Below are 16,146 nucleotides of genomic sequence, written 5' to 3'. Positions count from 1 at the left end.
GAAATGGCCGACGTTCACACGCCTGAGCGCATGAAAACGGCAGGATCCGATCACTGCGTGAGAGATGCTAACGTTAACGAGACACCAACTCCTCGCAGGACAATGTCTTTCTACTGAGGATGCTCCCCCCCCCTTCACACACACACACACACACACACGGAGCAGACAAAAGTCAATATCAAGGCTGAGCTATTTCTGTAGAGAGCACTATTTAGTGAGTGTGGGCCGGGTGCCAGTATTCTCCTCAGTATCGTCTGGGCGTCATTGCACTGCCGCTGTTATACAAACTCACCTCTTTCCTCTCTCACCCTTTCCACCCAGCCCCTTGTTCCATTGTCAGTGCTCTCTCGCTCTCTCTCTCTCTCTCTCTCTCTCGCTCGCTCCCCCTGTTTTTCTTACACACACACACACACACACACACACACACAAGGTTATTTGTTTTTCCACCGGGTCGAACCACAGTGCCAGGTGAAAGCATCTATTGGCAGGATAAAGAGAGTGGCTGGTGTGAGATCACAAGGCCCCACTCTGCCCAGCAAACCTTGAAGTGAAGCGCCGGGCTGGAGTTTCAAACAAAGTGCCCCCTCATTCATTATACATGCAACTGCACTGAAAATCTCCTTCCGCAACACCATCTCCTCTCCTCTCTCTCTCTCCACCTCACTCCCTCGCTCCTCACATCGTCCCTCACCCCTTTCTCTCGTTTTTTTTTTTTTTTTCTTTCCCAGACAGAGCATCCATAAAGTATGAATACAATTAATGACATCACGGGCTGCACTTTGGAAGAGCCACTGTAGGAAAAAGCCATACATCACGAGGCACAAGGAGCCGGGAACGAAAGAAATGTTGAAGAAGAGAAATAAAAATGGAGGAGAGAAAGGAAGTGAGTGGGGATTGTTACTTTCTCCACCCTCAGGTTACTTGTGGGTTATTAAGTTTGATTTCAGATCCACTTTAGCCGAGAAGCCTGAACACAATCCACGTCTTTTCTTTTTAATATTCGGGCCTGTGACTGCACCACCTCTGTGTTTCTTAGTCCTGCTTTTCCCCTGGTGCCTTTGGCCGGTTGAGCAACGCCAGTGCTCAGCGCCGGCCTTTTGGTGTGGGAACGGCCCAGATGACGGTGGAAAGGAACGCGGCTGTGGACTTTGGCAGGGCAGCGCCTGGCGAAGCCGCTTCGCTCCGAGAGCGGCTCCTCATAGCGCGTTTTCTCAACTTAGACGGTGTTAACAGGATTTGCAACGGCGCGATCCCCTCGGAGTTGAACAGCGAACCTCCTGATGTTACAGACTTTGCTCTAGATGTCTGAGACGCTCGGGTGCAGAGCAAGCACCGCGTTTAATACCGTAATAACCTTCCTTAGAGCAGGAAGAAAAGACACGCGCGAAACAAGCACATCAATCACGCAGCCTGTTGATGGAAACGCCGCGCGGCGCGGTTTTATTACAACAACGCGCCGACTGAATACGACTCCTCCGACTCCGGCGTGAGCGCAAGGACTGCTAAAAATACCCGGCGGCGGCGGCGCTCCGCGGCGGCGCTCCGCGGCGGCGCGGCCGGGGAGCGGCGGCGCCGGCACCAGTGGGCTTCAGATGGATGCGGGCGCGCGAGCGAGGCCGCGGCACAGAGCCACCTCTGTGCGACTCACCAGACGATGCTGCAGAATGACTCGGCTCCGTTGCAGCCGCGACAAAGATAAATTACAGCCACTGGAAAACATTTCTACCTTTTTCTTTTTTTTTTCTTCTTCTTCTTCTCACCCTCTCTCCCCTTCTCCACACCCCACTTTTTTACATTGGGTGTAGTCCAAATGAGAGCCACACCAAAGGGAGATGGTTAAGCGGGCGATGGAGGGGGTGTGTGTGGGTGGGTGAGTGTGTGTGTGTGTGTGTGTGTGTGTGGGGGGGGGGGGTCCTGGATCACGAGCTGCTTCTCACCGTTCACAGGTCAGTTACTGTGTTGTATCATGGAATGTGGCCTCCGTCGCCAGGTTTGTGCGCATGGACAGCAAACACCTCTCCTTCAAACCCAACCATGAACCCACTAAAAAGGGTTCCCAGTTAATTTTGGATCCGAATGTCCACAGCAGGTTTTATAAGTAGCAACTTTACGCGGTTTTAAAATTGTTGATCGGAAAGTATAAAAGTATTCGACATAATATAGATGAGATTATTAACTGTCATTAGAACAGTAAACATCTGATGCCGGTGCTGATGCCTGCGCTGAACCGTCCTGTGTTTAGACAAAGAATTCAAAACTCAGTTCTTCTCTAAATGTTTCTGTTGCTCTTATCAGCGTCCTCTGCTGCCTACACTCCTCCCTCCAGGCTTCTCGCCTCCCAAGACTCTCTCCCTGTCCACATATTTCAGGGAGCCGGCCTCCAGCACGGTGAGGTGTCTGGGCCGTCTCTTTAGGTGGGCCGCAGCTGACGATACGATTGTGTGGTCAGCGCATTGCTGAGCACAGACCACCCAGCAGCCAGCAGCCTCTGCACAAAAAAAAAAAAATGACCAACAGGCCGGGGCAGGAAGCAGGAAACAGGAAGAAGAAGGCAGGACATCCTGTTCATCTAGGCCCGCATGACATCATCAACGCATCAGACTTTAACGGAGGCTATCTGGTCACAGCGGCACGTTTCTCCCTGCATTTGCCTCCGTGTGTGTGTGTGTGCGTGTGTGTGTGTGTGTGTGTCTCTTTGCTTTTTCAGCCCTCACACTGACACTGTTTTCCAGACTGCTCCATCATTCCAGACATCAAATCTCTCCCTCCTCGATGCGACAATAAGAGGGGGGGGGGGGGCATACGCGCACTGTCATTTGAATATACACCAGCAACAACCTCACGAAAGTCGGAGACAAAAAAACACAGAAGCACAAACATTCCAACACACGCGCACGCACACACGCACGCACAAACCTCCCAGACACTCACATTTTGACAAACACACAAAGAAACAGCAAACACAAAGCACAGCACAGCCAGAAGTCTACTTTATGCAGAAATATTCTAAAGTGTGTTTTACAATACAATTAAACATCAAAGGCTGATATATTCCTCTGTGATCTTTAACACCCCAGTGAACAAACCCCACACACCCCCGTTCACTTACAGCATGCACAGAAAGTTGCCGAACGTCGCCGCTAATTACTAGATAGAGACAGAAGGAGAGTTTGCATCATTATGCAAAAACCAGGACACGTTCAAATATATGCACTCAATCCGCCACGAAGCGTTCGAAGCTCCGCGCTTCACTTCGGATTATTAGGGTTTTTATGAGCAGCTCCAGCCCTCGTGAAGATCTCCACGCCGAGCTGCCAGCGCAACGTGACATTTAGACAAACGCTTCGAAGGCGCCCGGCGGCCGGGACAATGAAAGGGAGATCCGTTCAGAACCAGTAAATAAACACATGGTGGGGCCGGGCCTGATGCTTTTAATTGCGCCTATGAAAAATGTACGAAAGGGAGAAAAATCCTCCCGTTCAGCAGAAGAGGGAACACCTGCCCTGTGCAGTAAACACAGTACAAGCCTTTGACTTAACACAAAAGTTAAGTATTTTCATCTGCTTGTAAATGGGCACGGCGGAGGTTATTATAAGCAAATGGACTAAACCTTTCACATAATCTGATCTTTCAAATATGTCATAAAAAGGCAGCTTGAGCCGTGTGGATTTTTTGCAATATTTAGAACGAACCCGAAACCAAAATACACCACAATATTTGCAGGATATGAAGGCAAGTCTCTTGTTGGCGTGAGATATCATATGTTCCTTATATTTGAGCAAAATATGATTCTCTACAATTGACTCTACTTATATTACCCTCTCATTGGAGCCAAAGGGCATGAAGTCCAATTACAGTCGCTCAATATCTATTGCAGGATCTTGCCAACCTGCAATCTGCAAATGAGTGTTTGACTGATGTTTGACTGGGTAAACTCTGCAAAGCCCCTTCCAAAACATTTGAAACTGTTAGTGAAAGAAACTTTAAAGCGTAGCGAGAAGGGCTATTAAATTATTTGCTTAGACATAAACGCTGCTTATGTTTCCATTAGGAATAACGTTTTCACAGATCTGCTTTTCCAGGAGGGGGGGGGACCCTTGAAGCGTGCCTTCTGTACGGTGTTAAATGTCCAGGCTCTGAGGCAGAACAGTGGTATACTTTACTCCGTCTTGGTGACATGCTTTTCACAGCACGCAGAGACTCCCGCTCTGCTCGTGCTTGTCCTAGCCTGCTGGTTAAAACGTATGAGGCGCGGAGGATTAAAGATATAAGCGACAGCCCATTCGAGTGTTTTTTTTTTGTTTAACAGGCCTGACCACGGCACACAATGTGCCACTTTCCTCCGTTTAACTAAAGCTTTAGCCTCTGGTGTGGAGCAAGTGTCCTGACAATCAGCTCAATGCCCCGGCCAATCACAGGCACACGGGACCTTCTAATCCCTCTCAGTGAGAAGGGTAAGACTATGTTGTCACTGTTGGTTTTCTGAATCACAACCTAAAATCCCGAGTGATTTGTCAAAAGAGAGGGGTCCTAGGAGAATAGGAGAAACAAAAGCAGTGCAGGCCAGATAGTGTGGGTGTCAGTGTGTGTGTGTGTGTGTGTGTGTGTGTGTGTGTGTGTGTGTGTGTGTGTGTGTGTGTGTGTGTGTGTGTGTGTGTGTGTGTGTGTGTCTGTGCAGAACAGAGAGGAGAAAGACCATGCCTTTGTCTATGCAGTGTGTGTGTGTGTGTGTGTGTGTGTGTGTGTGTGTGTGTGTGTGTGTGTGTGTGTGTGTGTGTGTGTGTGTGTGTGCGCAGGGTCTCTGAGATTACAGAGCTTGGCTGACAGAGTCCTCTGTGTGTAATCGTGGGTCCACATGCGAGCGTTCACCTTCCTCTGAGCGGATTAACCTAACGCTAAATCCCAGGGGAGCAACAGGCCAGGCAGGCCACACAGAACAACTTCATTGACAATGAGCCGAGGCTGAAAGGCCATGTGCGAAATAATAGTCTTTAATATTTTACTAATGAGTTGTAAAAACCAGCATGGCTTATTTTAAAAATTGATAACATAGAGAACACAGGTCACTTGGTAATTGGATAAAAATTGGTACCAAAATGTTAGAAACATTTTAAAGTAGCATATTTTCTCCTAATTAAAATTAGCAGCAAAATGCCATAAAGCAATAAAAGATTTAATGCATGTTTGGTGAAAAACCTTACCATTTAAAAATACATTTTCTTTCATTAATAAACTGCATTTCAAATGTAGAAGCTCTTATAGATTTTGTTTAAATGTTGCATTGGCTCCATTAGATTTAAGAAACTTCATTTATATTATTATAGCATTTCTTAAACTTTCAAAATAAGCACTATTTATTCCATAAATACACACTTTTGCGTCAGAACCAACTTTCAGAAATAAAGATGAGATTTGCGTTTACGAGTTTCGTAATCACCAAGTGTGATAAAGTGAACGTGTCCATGTTGTCAGTGCGTCACGCAGCCACACTTTATGTGCAAAACATTTGATATTTTCAATGTTGCAACCTGTTAAAGATGCCACAGGTTAATTGCAGTGTCATTGTTAATTCTGTCACTGCAACAGGTTCAATTGAGCCACAGGAGACTGAGCTGAACTCACTCTATAAATACATCCTCTGTGTTGAAATTAAGTCTAAACAATTGCAGTAGGAAATTTTACATGAATAAATAATGATTCTGTCTGAACAAGCCAAAGCTCCCGTAAAACACCGATTTACAGTTATCATCATACGTCCCCAGTCTGCATTATTACTGTTTCAGGCCTGGGATTTCCTGTGTTTTAATTTTAAAATGATTGTTCAGTTCTTTAGTTTTCTCTTATGAATTTATAAAATCTTATTATATAAAAGGTATCTTTATTAAAGGTTTATTAACATATGACAGTTAGGATTATGATTGCACCTCACTTTAACAGGCAAGACAAAGAAACCATCTATAAAGTCAGGCCATCTCACGCGTATGTATTTCAGTTTCGCCTGCAATATATAAACTTCTGGGTTGTTTTCGCTTTTACCTCAGTTGTCCTTAAATTAGTTTTTATAAGGTAAGATGTTAACTGCAAGCCCAGTAACAGCTTGGCAGTTAAGGCTACGAGGCAACTTTCCGTGTGCGATGAAAAGTTGGAGCTCGCAGCCTGATCTTCGGTTGAGGAGCACGCGCCGCTCAGCAGCCGTGGCTCTGGCGCCGTGCGCCTCCATGTGAACACGAGAAAGCCGCACAAGGTCGACGCGGCGGTAACACGAGCTAAAACACGAGACAGACCTTGACTCCACTAATAGACCATAAACAGCTATTTGATGTCAGCCTGTAATTACATGACATAGTTGTCACCGGCACGAGTCGATCGGGGTCACAACTAATCAATAGGCGCAGTTACTGTACTTTGTCGAGGACGCGGCGCGCGTCTACGGAGACCCCGAAGTTCGCGCGTGGAAGGCTGCAAATGAAGCTCGTGTGCCGACAGCGCGTTTTTGTGGATGTTCGCAGCGAGTGAGTGACAAGTGGTGCGTGCGCCGTACTTACTTTAATTCGCGTGAAATCTCGCCGGGCTGAAGTGAAAGACACAACAGACGCTCCGCCGGTCGCTGGGTCCGGCCGACTGACGGGAAGGCTGGAGCCGCTGCTTGGTGGCGAGACGCACTTAAAATCCAGGAGCGCAATTTAGCTGAGGACGTCGCCGGGAGGAAAAAAGTAACCTACGGTGCGTGGTAGGAGTCTCTATAATGTCAGAGAAACTACTCTCTCTCTCTCTCTCTTTCTCTCTCTCTCTCTCTCTCTCTCGCTCGCCCTCTCTCGCCCCCTCCTCTCTCCTCTCGCTCTCTCCTCTCCTCTGCCCTCTCTGTCACTCTTCTAGTCTCTCTCTCTCTCTCTCTCTCGCTTATCGGACAGTGTCTGCTCAGGAAGCGTCGGGGAAGCGTCGCCCGGTCTCTGCGCGGTGCCGGTGAGCGGAGAGGGACCCGCCGGAGCGACGAAGCGGCGGCGGCGGCGGCGGAAGGTGGTGTCGGCTGGACGTGCGGCGGTTGACGTTGAGAAGCCTCGTTCTGCTCCTTCCCGCAATCCCGACCGAGTCTTTCCCTAAACCCTCTCCTCTCCCAGTACGAGGAGAAATAATCGATTTTTTTCTCTGTCTTTTTTTTTTTACTCCTAAAAGGGGGCGGTCTCACATTTCCCAACTCCGCTTTAATGGCACGGCTCTTAATGCTTTATTATCGCGCCAGCCCCGGTAGAGTGGACGCACAATTAACTGCTCAGAGAGGACCACTAGAGGAAGATGATGGGGACTGTGCGCTTTGACTGACGAAGCAGCGGACGGCGTCGAGGCGAGGGCCGCGAAAGTTGCTTTTCGAGCAGCACGTCCAGTTTGCGGCTGTCTTTCACGCACGTCACATCGATTTCCTTAAACAAATTCACTTGTTTCAGGAAGTTCGAGCAACACTGAACTCTGAAAACTCCAGCCTCTCTGCTCAAGAACACAATTTTCTCTTAATCTGAGATTAGACTCATTATTAAAACACCCACAACGATAACATACTTCTTATACGTAGATTTTAAAAAAAGGCACCAACTGTCAAATAATTGCCATCATTCACTTCTCCCTTTGGACTCACTGAACACTTCCCAGCTCCCGCTTGCCGCCAATCACTCTCCAGGACCCGGCTATCTCCCACAGATAAGCCCGACTCAGACTCTGAGCATGGGGGAATAACCAAGCCGTTATCCATCCGCCCAAATGATTTAAACATCCACTCTATTAGTGTGAAGATAACAATTAGAACAGCAAGTTTGCCACTTCAGATAAGACGCAGACAGGCTTTCTGTGCAGATGGATCCCAGATAGGCCTTGTAATACCACACTTCTATTATATTCCTATTATGTGGCTTCTGTATCAGTTTAAAGTTTTTTTTTTCTTTTTAACGGCTGCCTTCAATGAAGCCTGTTGTAATTTAGCACAACAGGCCTCACTAGTGGTAGTTCCTCAGATGGAAGATTCACGCCTGGTAACAGAGGCCATTTCTTTATCAAATGTCCCAACATGAGCCGTTACATTTCATGCTTTATGGCCTCAGCTTTGCCGCCGCTCACTCATCTCTTCCCTCCTTTGAAGTTCACCTGCACAGCCAGTCGTCCAGTCAAGGTAGGAAATCAGTTCATAAATAAATCAGGCCGGCTAATCTGCTCGACGGCGGACGTTACAGGCCGTAACCGAAGCCGCCGGTGTCCGATGACTCGGGACGCCGCCCGAACACGGCCTGACCTTTTAATCTCCAATAGCGCGTCCTCTGCCCCCGGGCCTCCGTGATGATCGATGCGGCGGAGCCTCGCAGCCACGGGCGCTCGTACACGACGAGGAGCTCACTTTTGACACACCTAACAGGCACCGTTTGCTGCTTTCAGGCTTCTTAGCGAGCGCCACTGGCAACGGCGTCAGATGTGGCGCTGACGCGCGGACACCTATGGGTGCCTGTGTGATCATGCCGCCGCCGCGCGTCTCCCGCCGCCGCCGCCGCGCGTGCCCCCACGTTCCGCCGCGTCTGTCAGCGATTCCGCGGCGAGGCCCTTTCAGCGCTCTCGCGCCGCTTGAGGTTGTCTCTGCTTTGGGAGGAGAGGGAACGTCAGCGAGCGGGAGGAGGGGAAGAGAGGGAAGTTGATGGTAAAATGGTAATTGTCTCCGCGTACGTGGGAAAAGCCATGTTAGGATTTATGTGTCGTTTATAAATGCCTGCGCGAAATACAGAGGAGTAAACGAGGGGAGCTGGTTTGAATATACTGTATGCGAGTGGGGGAAAAACTTTAAACGAGGCAAACGCTGCCTCGTGAATATTCATAAACCACTGACTCGTCTGCAGATAAACTCATCGTGAAGCCTCATATATACGTGCTCACACGTTTAATGCAGAGCACAGACGACTCCCTGTACATTTCCCCCCGAGACTGTCGAGTTCAGATCTGTGACTAGGTCTAAAAATGGCGGAAGCGGCTTCATAATTACACAGCGTCGTGTTGTTCGGGACGCGGCACGTGATGCGTTCGAGGCACGACTGGGACACGGCGGCCGCGCGGAGACGCGCGAATTAGTCGCAAGGTGCGTCGCGGCGCCTGCGTTGACACCAGCAGAAGTATACGTCACCGCCGGCGTCCCGTCTGCCTCACGAGTCTCTCGTCCTCGTCCGTACCCGTTGGCAGCGCACGGTTTGAGTGGTGTATTTGTGCGCGCGTGTGTTTGTTCAAGTGTGGGTTGAAGTCTCATCAAATCCTGGTGGAGGGAAATCAACAGTTTGCCAAAACAATTATGTAATTTCAAATATGCCACACGCACACACACACACACACACAAACACACACACACACACACACACACACACACACACAGGCTTCAGGCTTTTGGGTAAGTGCAATTTTGTGAGGTTTTACATCAGCTGAGCATAAAAAGAGAAAAGAGGAAGCCGTAACTGGATGTTAAGTCAAACACATAAGTGCGGTTTGCTGATATTGATCTAGCTTGGATTGTTTCTTAAGCTTCTCCTGGCAGTCACTTCACAGCATGTGTCTCACACACACACACACACACTCACACACACACACACGCGCACACACACACACACACACACACACACACACACACGCTCGTCTGAATATCAGTGTTTTTTTTGTACGGAGGGAAAAAGAAAGGAATGCCTCTCTCAAGCAAAAGATAAACACAAACACATTTCTAGGGCAAACAGGAAGAGCCCGGGCTCGGTGCAATCTGTTGTCGATCACGCTCACGTGAAAACACAATCTGCCTGTCACCGCCGATGATGCTGTCAGGCACTCAGCCTCACTGCTCCCGAGAATTAGCCAGCGACTGAGAGGCGCACGGAGCGTTCGTCGCACGCTGGATCCGTCTGAGGAGGGGTCTGGGTCCGTTTGGCGTTTCACTCGTCCCCCCTGCGTTTGCTCCCAGAAATCAGAGGCATTTGATTTTCTGACGTGCAGACTGACGTGACGTTACAACCAAACTCTTCACAGCAGGAGCAGAAAGACCTACGGGCCAATTTACCTCGCAGCCTCAGCTGGAGAGCTATAGATCTGACTTCCTGTGTGTGTGTGTGTGTGTGTGTGTGTGCGTGCGTGCGTGCGTGTGTGCGTGCATGCATGCGTGCGTGTGCGTGTGTGTGTAGGTGTTGGAGGGTGTGCTTCTCTTGCCACAGCTGCACCCATGCGTTTGTGTTTGAAGGGATATTTATAGATCGCGGTCTTAATTGTTGCGATTGGCAACGCGGAAAAATCTATAAAATTAAGACGCAGAGAGAAAATGGTGGTAGCCACTTGCAAAACAGAGCAAATGAACACAATGTGAGGCAGCAGATCCCAGATGGTTCACATTCACGGTTTAAGGGCTAATAAATCATGTTACAAAATAAAGCCCATGCGTGTTTACCATCAGCATCGTACAATCAATCGTCGTCAATCGCTGCGCGGCACCGGATCCGCCTGGACGTCAGGCAAAAACAGAGCCGCGCTGGAAACCCTCCAACTCTCTGCAGGTGAGACGAGAGTCGTTCCTCTGCCGTCCTGCGCTGTGCCAGTCCGCCAGTGTTATATTCCATGATTCAAAGCTCCTTATTAATAAGGTTTATAATGAAATTCAGAGGGTAATATCATCAGTAATTATAGTGGCAGGAATTGTATCATTGTACAGTATAATTATGTGAGCAAAGGTGAGAGAATCACTTTTAATTAACTGAAATCACATGTCCTCATATTACAAAATATATAAAACAAAGAAATCCTCGATTCAGGCGAAGTATTTATTTGTACACTCAAATGAGCTTTTGTAATATAAAGGTGTCGTTTCCCTTTCTAAATTTAGCTCGCAGGCAATATTACCTTGATAATCTCACCACCGAAAGAAAGCAGCAGCGCGGTGCGTTCAAAGCGTTTTTGACTGGCGACCACACACGCACACACACACGCACACACACACAAACATTTAGCATTGCCTGCTTTTACAAAACATATGCTGTGTTTAAACACATCATATTTTGATGTATGTGTACCGTAAAACCTGGAGAATTGTGCTGGAGTCCGTCAAAGCAGGCGTTTTCCAGTTTCCAAAACCCAAGGTAGAACCATGAAATGTGACTTGGACGTCAACTGATCCCGAATATTTTCTAAACATGAAGCTGTGATACCTGTGGTTTTCCGGGGATGAAATCACACAGTTCAAAAGGAGACGCTCCGCTCATCATTACAGGTTTCCATAATGGTGTGAGTCACTTTTCAGTGAAAGCATCCAGAGCGTAGCTCTCTGCGTGTTTTGACCAGTAACTGCGTCGACCCAGCGTGTCAGTCAGTGTACCATCAAACCCGTCCTTGACCTCACGGTCCAGGGTCACGGCATCCCTTCGTCGGATCAGGCCGCACAAAACAGCCCTGTGCCCAACGGCTACGTACGGGGGGTGGTGTGTGTGTGTGTGTGTGTGTGTGTGTGTGTGTGTGTGTGTGTGTGTGTGTGTGTGTGTGTGTGTGTGTGTGTGCGTGTGTGTGTGCGTGCGTGTGTGTGTGTGTGTGTGTGTGTGTGTGTGTGTGCGTGTGCGTGTGTGTGTGTGTGTGTGTGTGTGCGTGGTGAGGAGGCGTCGAACGCCGGCGCTGGTGACTTGCGCCCGTCGTGTTTAACCAACATTCCGTCCGTACACCTTTCATGCATTATGGATGAGACACGAGCCGAACAACGAGCTCTGCCTTTGTTCCACCCGGCGCTCCGGTTACATCACGGGGCCTCGCGGTCCCGAGGCCAAAATATCGGTCTAACAACAGCCAAAGACAAACTCATCAAACCTCTGCATGTCAGACCAAAGAGAAGTGGCCGTTTAACCTAATGAAGGAAAATAAATTACTTTCATGACACAAATAACATGTGGAGATTTAGGCGAGCAGCTGTTGGTTGCACGCGCTCAGGCCTTATCGCTGCACGTTAATTAAAGTGATTAAACTGTCACTGCCGCTTCCTGGGTTTACACTCATAACGCTTAATATCGTGTCTGTCATGGACGCATGCGTTGCAGGTCCCGTCGCCTGCCACTCGCTCCTTATGGAGCCCATAGGGCTGCGTTCTGTGTAATTAAATGTGCTGCCTGCAGGGGAGCTCTGCGTCCTCCTCAGCACAGGACTAACTGGTTTATTACGTGATTTCACTGGAGGCATTCACTAGTATTCTCTAAACTCTATTATTTAGATTTGATGAATAGCATAATGCCATTTTTCTTTGAGTGAATCACCCCCATTTAAGCTGAGCCCATCTTTTGGAAATTTAATATGAGGCACCATTATCCCACATCCAAACATTTTACTTCTCTTTATTTTAATTTACTTCCTTGTTATTCTAATCCCTGATACTGGCACCTCGCTCTGCCTTCCTCCTCTCCGTGCGTCTCCTCTGCGCCGTGGCAAGTGTAATTCCTGCACATTCCGTCTGTATATCACAGGCTCAAAGTTCTCTTTGTCTCTGTTAGATTGCTTCATGTGAACAGGGGGGCAGTGGGGGGGGAGAAAAGCACTTCCTGCTAATGATTTTCCCTCCTTTTGAATGGCTGGAGCGTAATTCCCTGTGAACTGCTCCTACACTGACACAGTTATTGCATTGTTCTCGCTGCCCTTTCTCTAATTGTGCCCGCAAATTGGAGATGCCAGTGCTACGTGGTCTTGTCCCTGTTCACGGGGTGCCCGCTGCAGACGGAGCGGAGAAATGTGAGTAAGTTCAATGATCAACATGTGGAGGTTTAAGTAAGACCAGGAAACACAAATTAGCCAAATCCATGGTTTCTTCAAAGATATGTGTAAATGCACATGACCCAGGTTCTTTCATCAAAGGTGAATTAGATTTGTGTTAAGTGTGGGTTGGACATGATGCTGTGAACAGGTTTCTTTTAACCTGATCTAATATTATTCCCAGAACATAAGCAGCAGATCTAGTGAAAATGAAAAGCACTATGATCAGACCCGTGGGGTTGCTCAGCCCCTAATGAGAGTGTAGCTCACACACAGTGGGCCTTACCTGCTAAATAGCTCAGTTTGCTTTAAAGCAAAACATGAATTTTTTTCTATTTATAAATATGACATCATAATTTACACTTTAACACAAATACTGCAAAATGAAATGGGAATGGGAGTTTTACTGGAGTTTACATAAGATAGTGGTACTACATCATGGATGCTATAGAAAGGTCAGTATTTGCATGCTCCTGCATATAAGCAGGCAGGATATTCCTTTGTACCGAACTCATGGCAGTGACGTAGAGAAGCAATGAACCACTCTAAGATTGGTAATGACCACCTCAGTGAAAGGACGTATGGGGAACATATTAAAGCTTATCCCACTCTGTCTGTGCAGCAGCATTTTTATTCCTGTGTGATGTGAATGATTTCAGATGGGGATGTGGCTAACACACGTAGGTTGACACAAAGCTATTATTTTACCACTGTGTGTTTATTCCTCTTACTAACAGGGGCCTAACCTGTGCAGCATCTCCTATATTCATATTCATCTCGGCACAGAAGCCTGCAGTTACCACCGCATCCATTCCTTTTGTAGCTGCAGCGCAGCAGAGCCCCTCCTGCAGCTACTGACCCCACTCAATTTCCTTGACAATTAAAGATCACTCAGCACGCCTGTGCAACTTCTCCCACGTTCTCAACAAGCGGCTGATAGCATCGCGCTGTGAGGAAAAGCGAGCGGAGCGGAACATAGCGTCTGTGTAATGCAGGGCTTCCCGGCTCTGATGTGCGATGCGGAGGCCCGGCGACCACTGGCGTGCGGCGCCCGCGCTGCACGGCGGCGCTTGGCAGACGAGCGGCATCGTCTAAAGCTCTTTGTGCCTCCAGGATCGCACCCCCCCCCCCCAGCTCATTCTTATTCAGACATGATCAGAGGGGAGGCAGGCAACTGAGATTAGCTGCAGATCAAAAGAGCTGCCTCATGCCAGCGTTGGTGTTGTGTAGATTTGGGCCCCGGCGCTGTGTCGTACTGTTTTCTGGCCTCGACGGCGCTCAGGGGGGGGGGCATAAGGGGAATTTACGTTCAGGAGGCTCGACTGCTGCTGGAAATCAGCCAGCGCTGAATAATAAAGATGATAGAAGGGAATAGAAATGAAAACAAAATGACTACGCCTTTACTGTAAGCCGGTACAATGTGTTAGTTCAATGATTTGTTTTTAAAATTAAATCCACATTATACTGATCTTGTAAATTGTAGTATAAAGAGCTGTGATGGATGATGTAAAGCAAACAAACTAGAAAACCTGAAATTTTCATTTGCTATTTAATACATTTCGGCAAAGTTTAGACTTGGGATCATAAATGACATCACATCCGTGAATATGTCGGGTTGAGTACAATTGGATTTGATCTGTATTCTCGTTTCAGACTTTAACCAGTGAACACAAACATTCCCACTATTCATAAGGCACAAAAGAGCAGCAACAATGAAACTAATGGCAAAGTGAGATGAGGTGAAATGACAGGATGAGGTGAGTTTCAAAGGCAGAGCGGCGGCCGTGCGCGAGCGCCAGCAACCCCACCGGGAAACAAAACAGCCGTTTCCTCCACTCTGCCGACCATCAAAGCCGGGAAACCGGGCCAGAGGAGCCAGTAAACCAGGACCCGCGGTTCCTGTGAACCGGCTCGATCCTCGGGCCTCGTCTGAAGAATTTTACTTTCTGTTCAATTCCTCTGATTCATTGTTGTTACGTGACCTTTGCTCTGACACTGTCGGGGAAATTCAATTATCGATTATTTTAATTACAAACAAATTCAACAGTGAAATCAAACAAAAGAATCTGTTCTCCGACATGACAAAAGTTCTTCCTTTGTTCTAAAACCTCGCCCCATGTGTCTCCCTTAAACACGCAACTGTGTGACGCACACTGCTCCTGAAGTGTGTGTTTGCCACCTAGGCAGCTACCTTGAGGGAACGAGCGGGTCCTAAAGCAGATTGTGCAGCGAGACGTTCTAAGCAATTACCCTTAAAAGTAGCAGTAACCTAAACTGACTGTGAAGCATTAGAACCAGCACAATATAAAAAGTTCCACTTAAGCGACTTAAACCGTTGCAGATATAAACACGTCGACACCCACAGCTCCAGGAGCCTCAATCGACTCGTCCCCATCAGCTCAGAGAGGTGATGGGCAACAGCTGGGACCCGACTCCTCCTTTAGTCTCTCCGCAGGAAAACGCAGGAGCGACTCGAGATAAACTCCAATTAAGTGCATGTTTTGGCCTCATACTAGGAAAGTCTTTTTCTGTATTTGGCTCTGTGACAAAGGCGTTTTTCAGTCAAATCAGCCACGGCTGTGATGAAACAATTAGGCACTTCAAAATAAATTGTGTTTTGCTGGGAGTTGTTTGACTGATCAGGATGATGGTTTCGTCCGCGAGGCTTGCCGTGACCCGCCGTGCCGAGCGCGGCTCGAAAAATTTTCCACCGAGGTCCAGAGGGGGAGAGGAGGAAGGGAGAACTCACCCGTGCCGAGGCTCTGCTTCCCCGGGAAGTTACACCCCGCAGCTCCAGCTGAGGACCAGCTCAGTCGAAAAGGCTTCAAATGCGGGGAAAAAAGGAAAACGGAACGAATTTACCAACAAACTGCCTAAAATAAATGTCCTGCATGTGATAAAGCCAGACCAGCTGGCTTTGAATAGAAACCCCCAATTTGGGTTGTGTGTTTGCCCTCAGTCGCTGTCTGAACTGAGCCCGGGTCTGGTTCTTTCCAGTCCTACCCCCCTGTCCCGGCCCGGTCCACCTGCCACTGCCACTCCGGGGTAAATTTAGCCTCGTACGAGATCAGTGACACCATGAGCATGTACACAACACACACATCAGACCTTTGCCAGCAGGGGGCATATATGCCCTGACCCCCCCCCCCCCCTCCCCTTAAGAATGCTGCCATCCTCACAGTGGCAAAAGAAAGGCTCCCCCACATTCACACATCTACAGCTGAACTCTTCCCGGCGCCATTATTCCCACCACATCGGCTCGTTCTCCTTCGGAGCAACTGGTGGAGTCCCAGCACACACACATGTATCTATAACCTTCTGGAGTCATTTCACTGCAGCGATACCGTCCCGCGTTAAATGGGCCGAATCCCG

The 16,146-nt window shown here is 48.4% G+C and overlaps 1 protein-coding gene across 18 annotated transcripts in view; it reads right to left on the bottom strand.

Annotated features, from left to right (window-relative positions):
• mef2cb (myocyte enhancer factor 2cb) overlaps positions 1 to 15,750 on the bottom strand; it is a 62,884-nt gene extending 47,134 nt beyond the window's left edge. For 9 of the 18 annotated variants that reach the window (XM_055512035.1, XM_055512039.1, XM_055512037.1 and 6 more), the window contains exon 1: positions 15,524 to 15,749. The gene's annotated coding sequence lies outside the window, so the exon portion shown is untranslated. Of the gene's footprint in view, positions 1 to 6,545; positions 6,817 to 15,523 lie in introns of those variants that run through there. The other 9 variants (XM_055512040.1, XM_055512038.1, XM_055512041.1 and 6 more) reach the window with 3 other exon arrangements.
• Between the last annotated feature and the right edge of the window lie 396 nt (positions 15,751 to 16,146).

This window comes from Betta splendens, chromosome 9 (genome assembly GCF_900634795.4).
Source record: "Betta splendens chromosome 9, fBetSpl5.4, whole genome shotgun sequence".
Classification (NCBI taxonomy): domain Eukaryota; kingdom Metazoa; phylum Chordata; class Actinopteri; order Anabantiformes; family Osphronemidae; genus Betta; species Betta splendens.
Note: the sequence above shows the minus strand (reverse complement) of the source record. Positions and strands in the feature narration are given on the sequence as shown.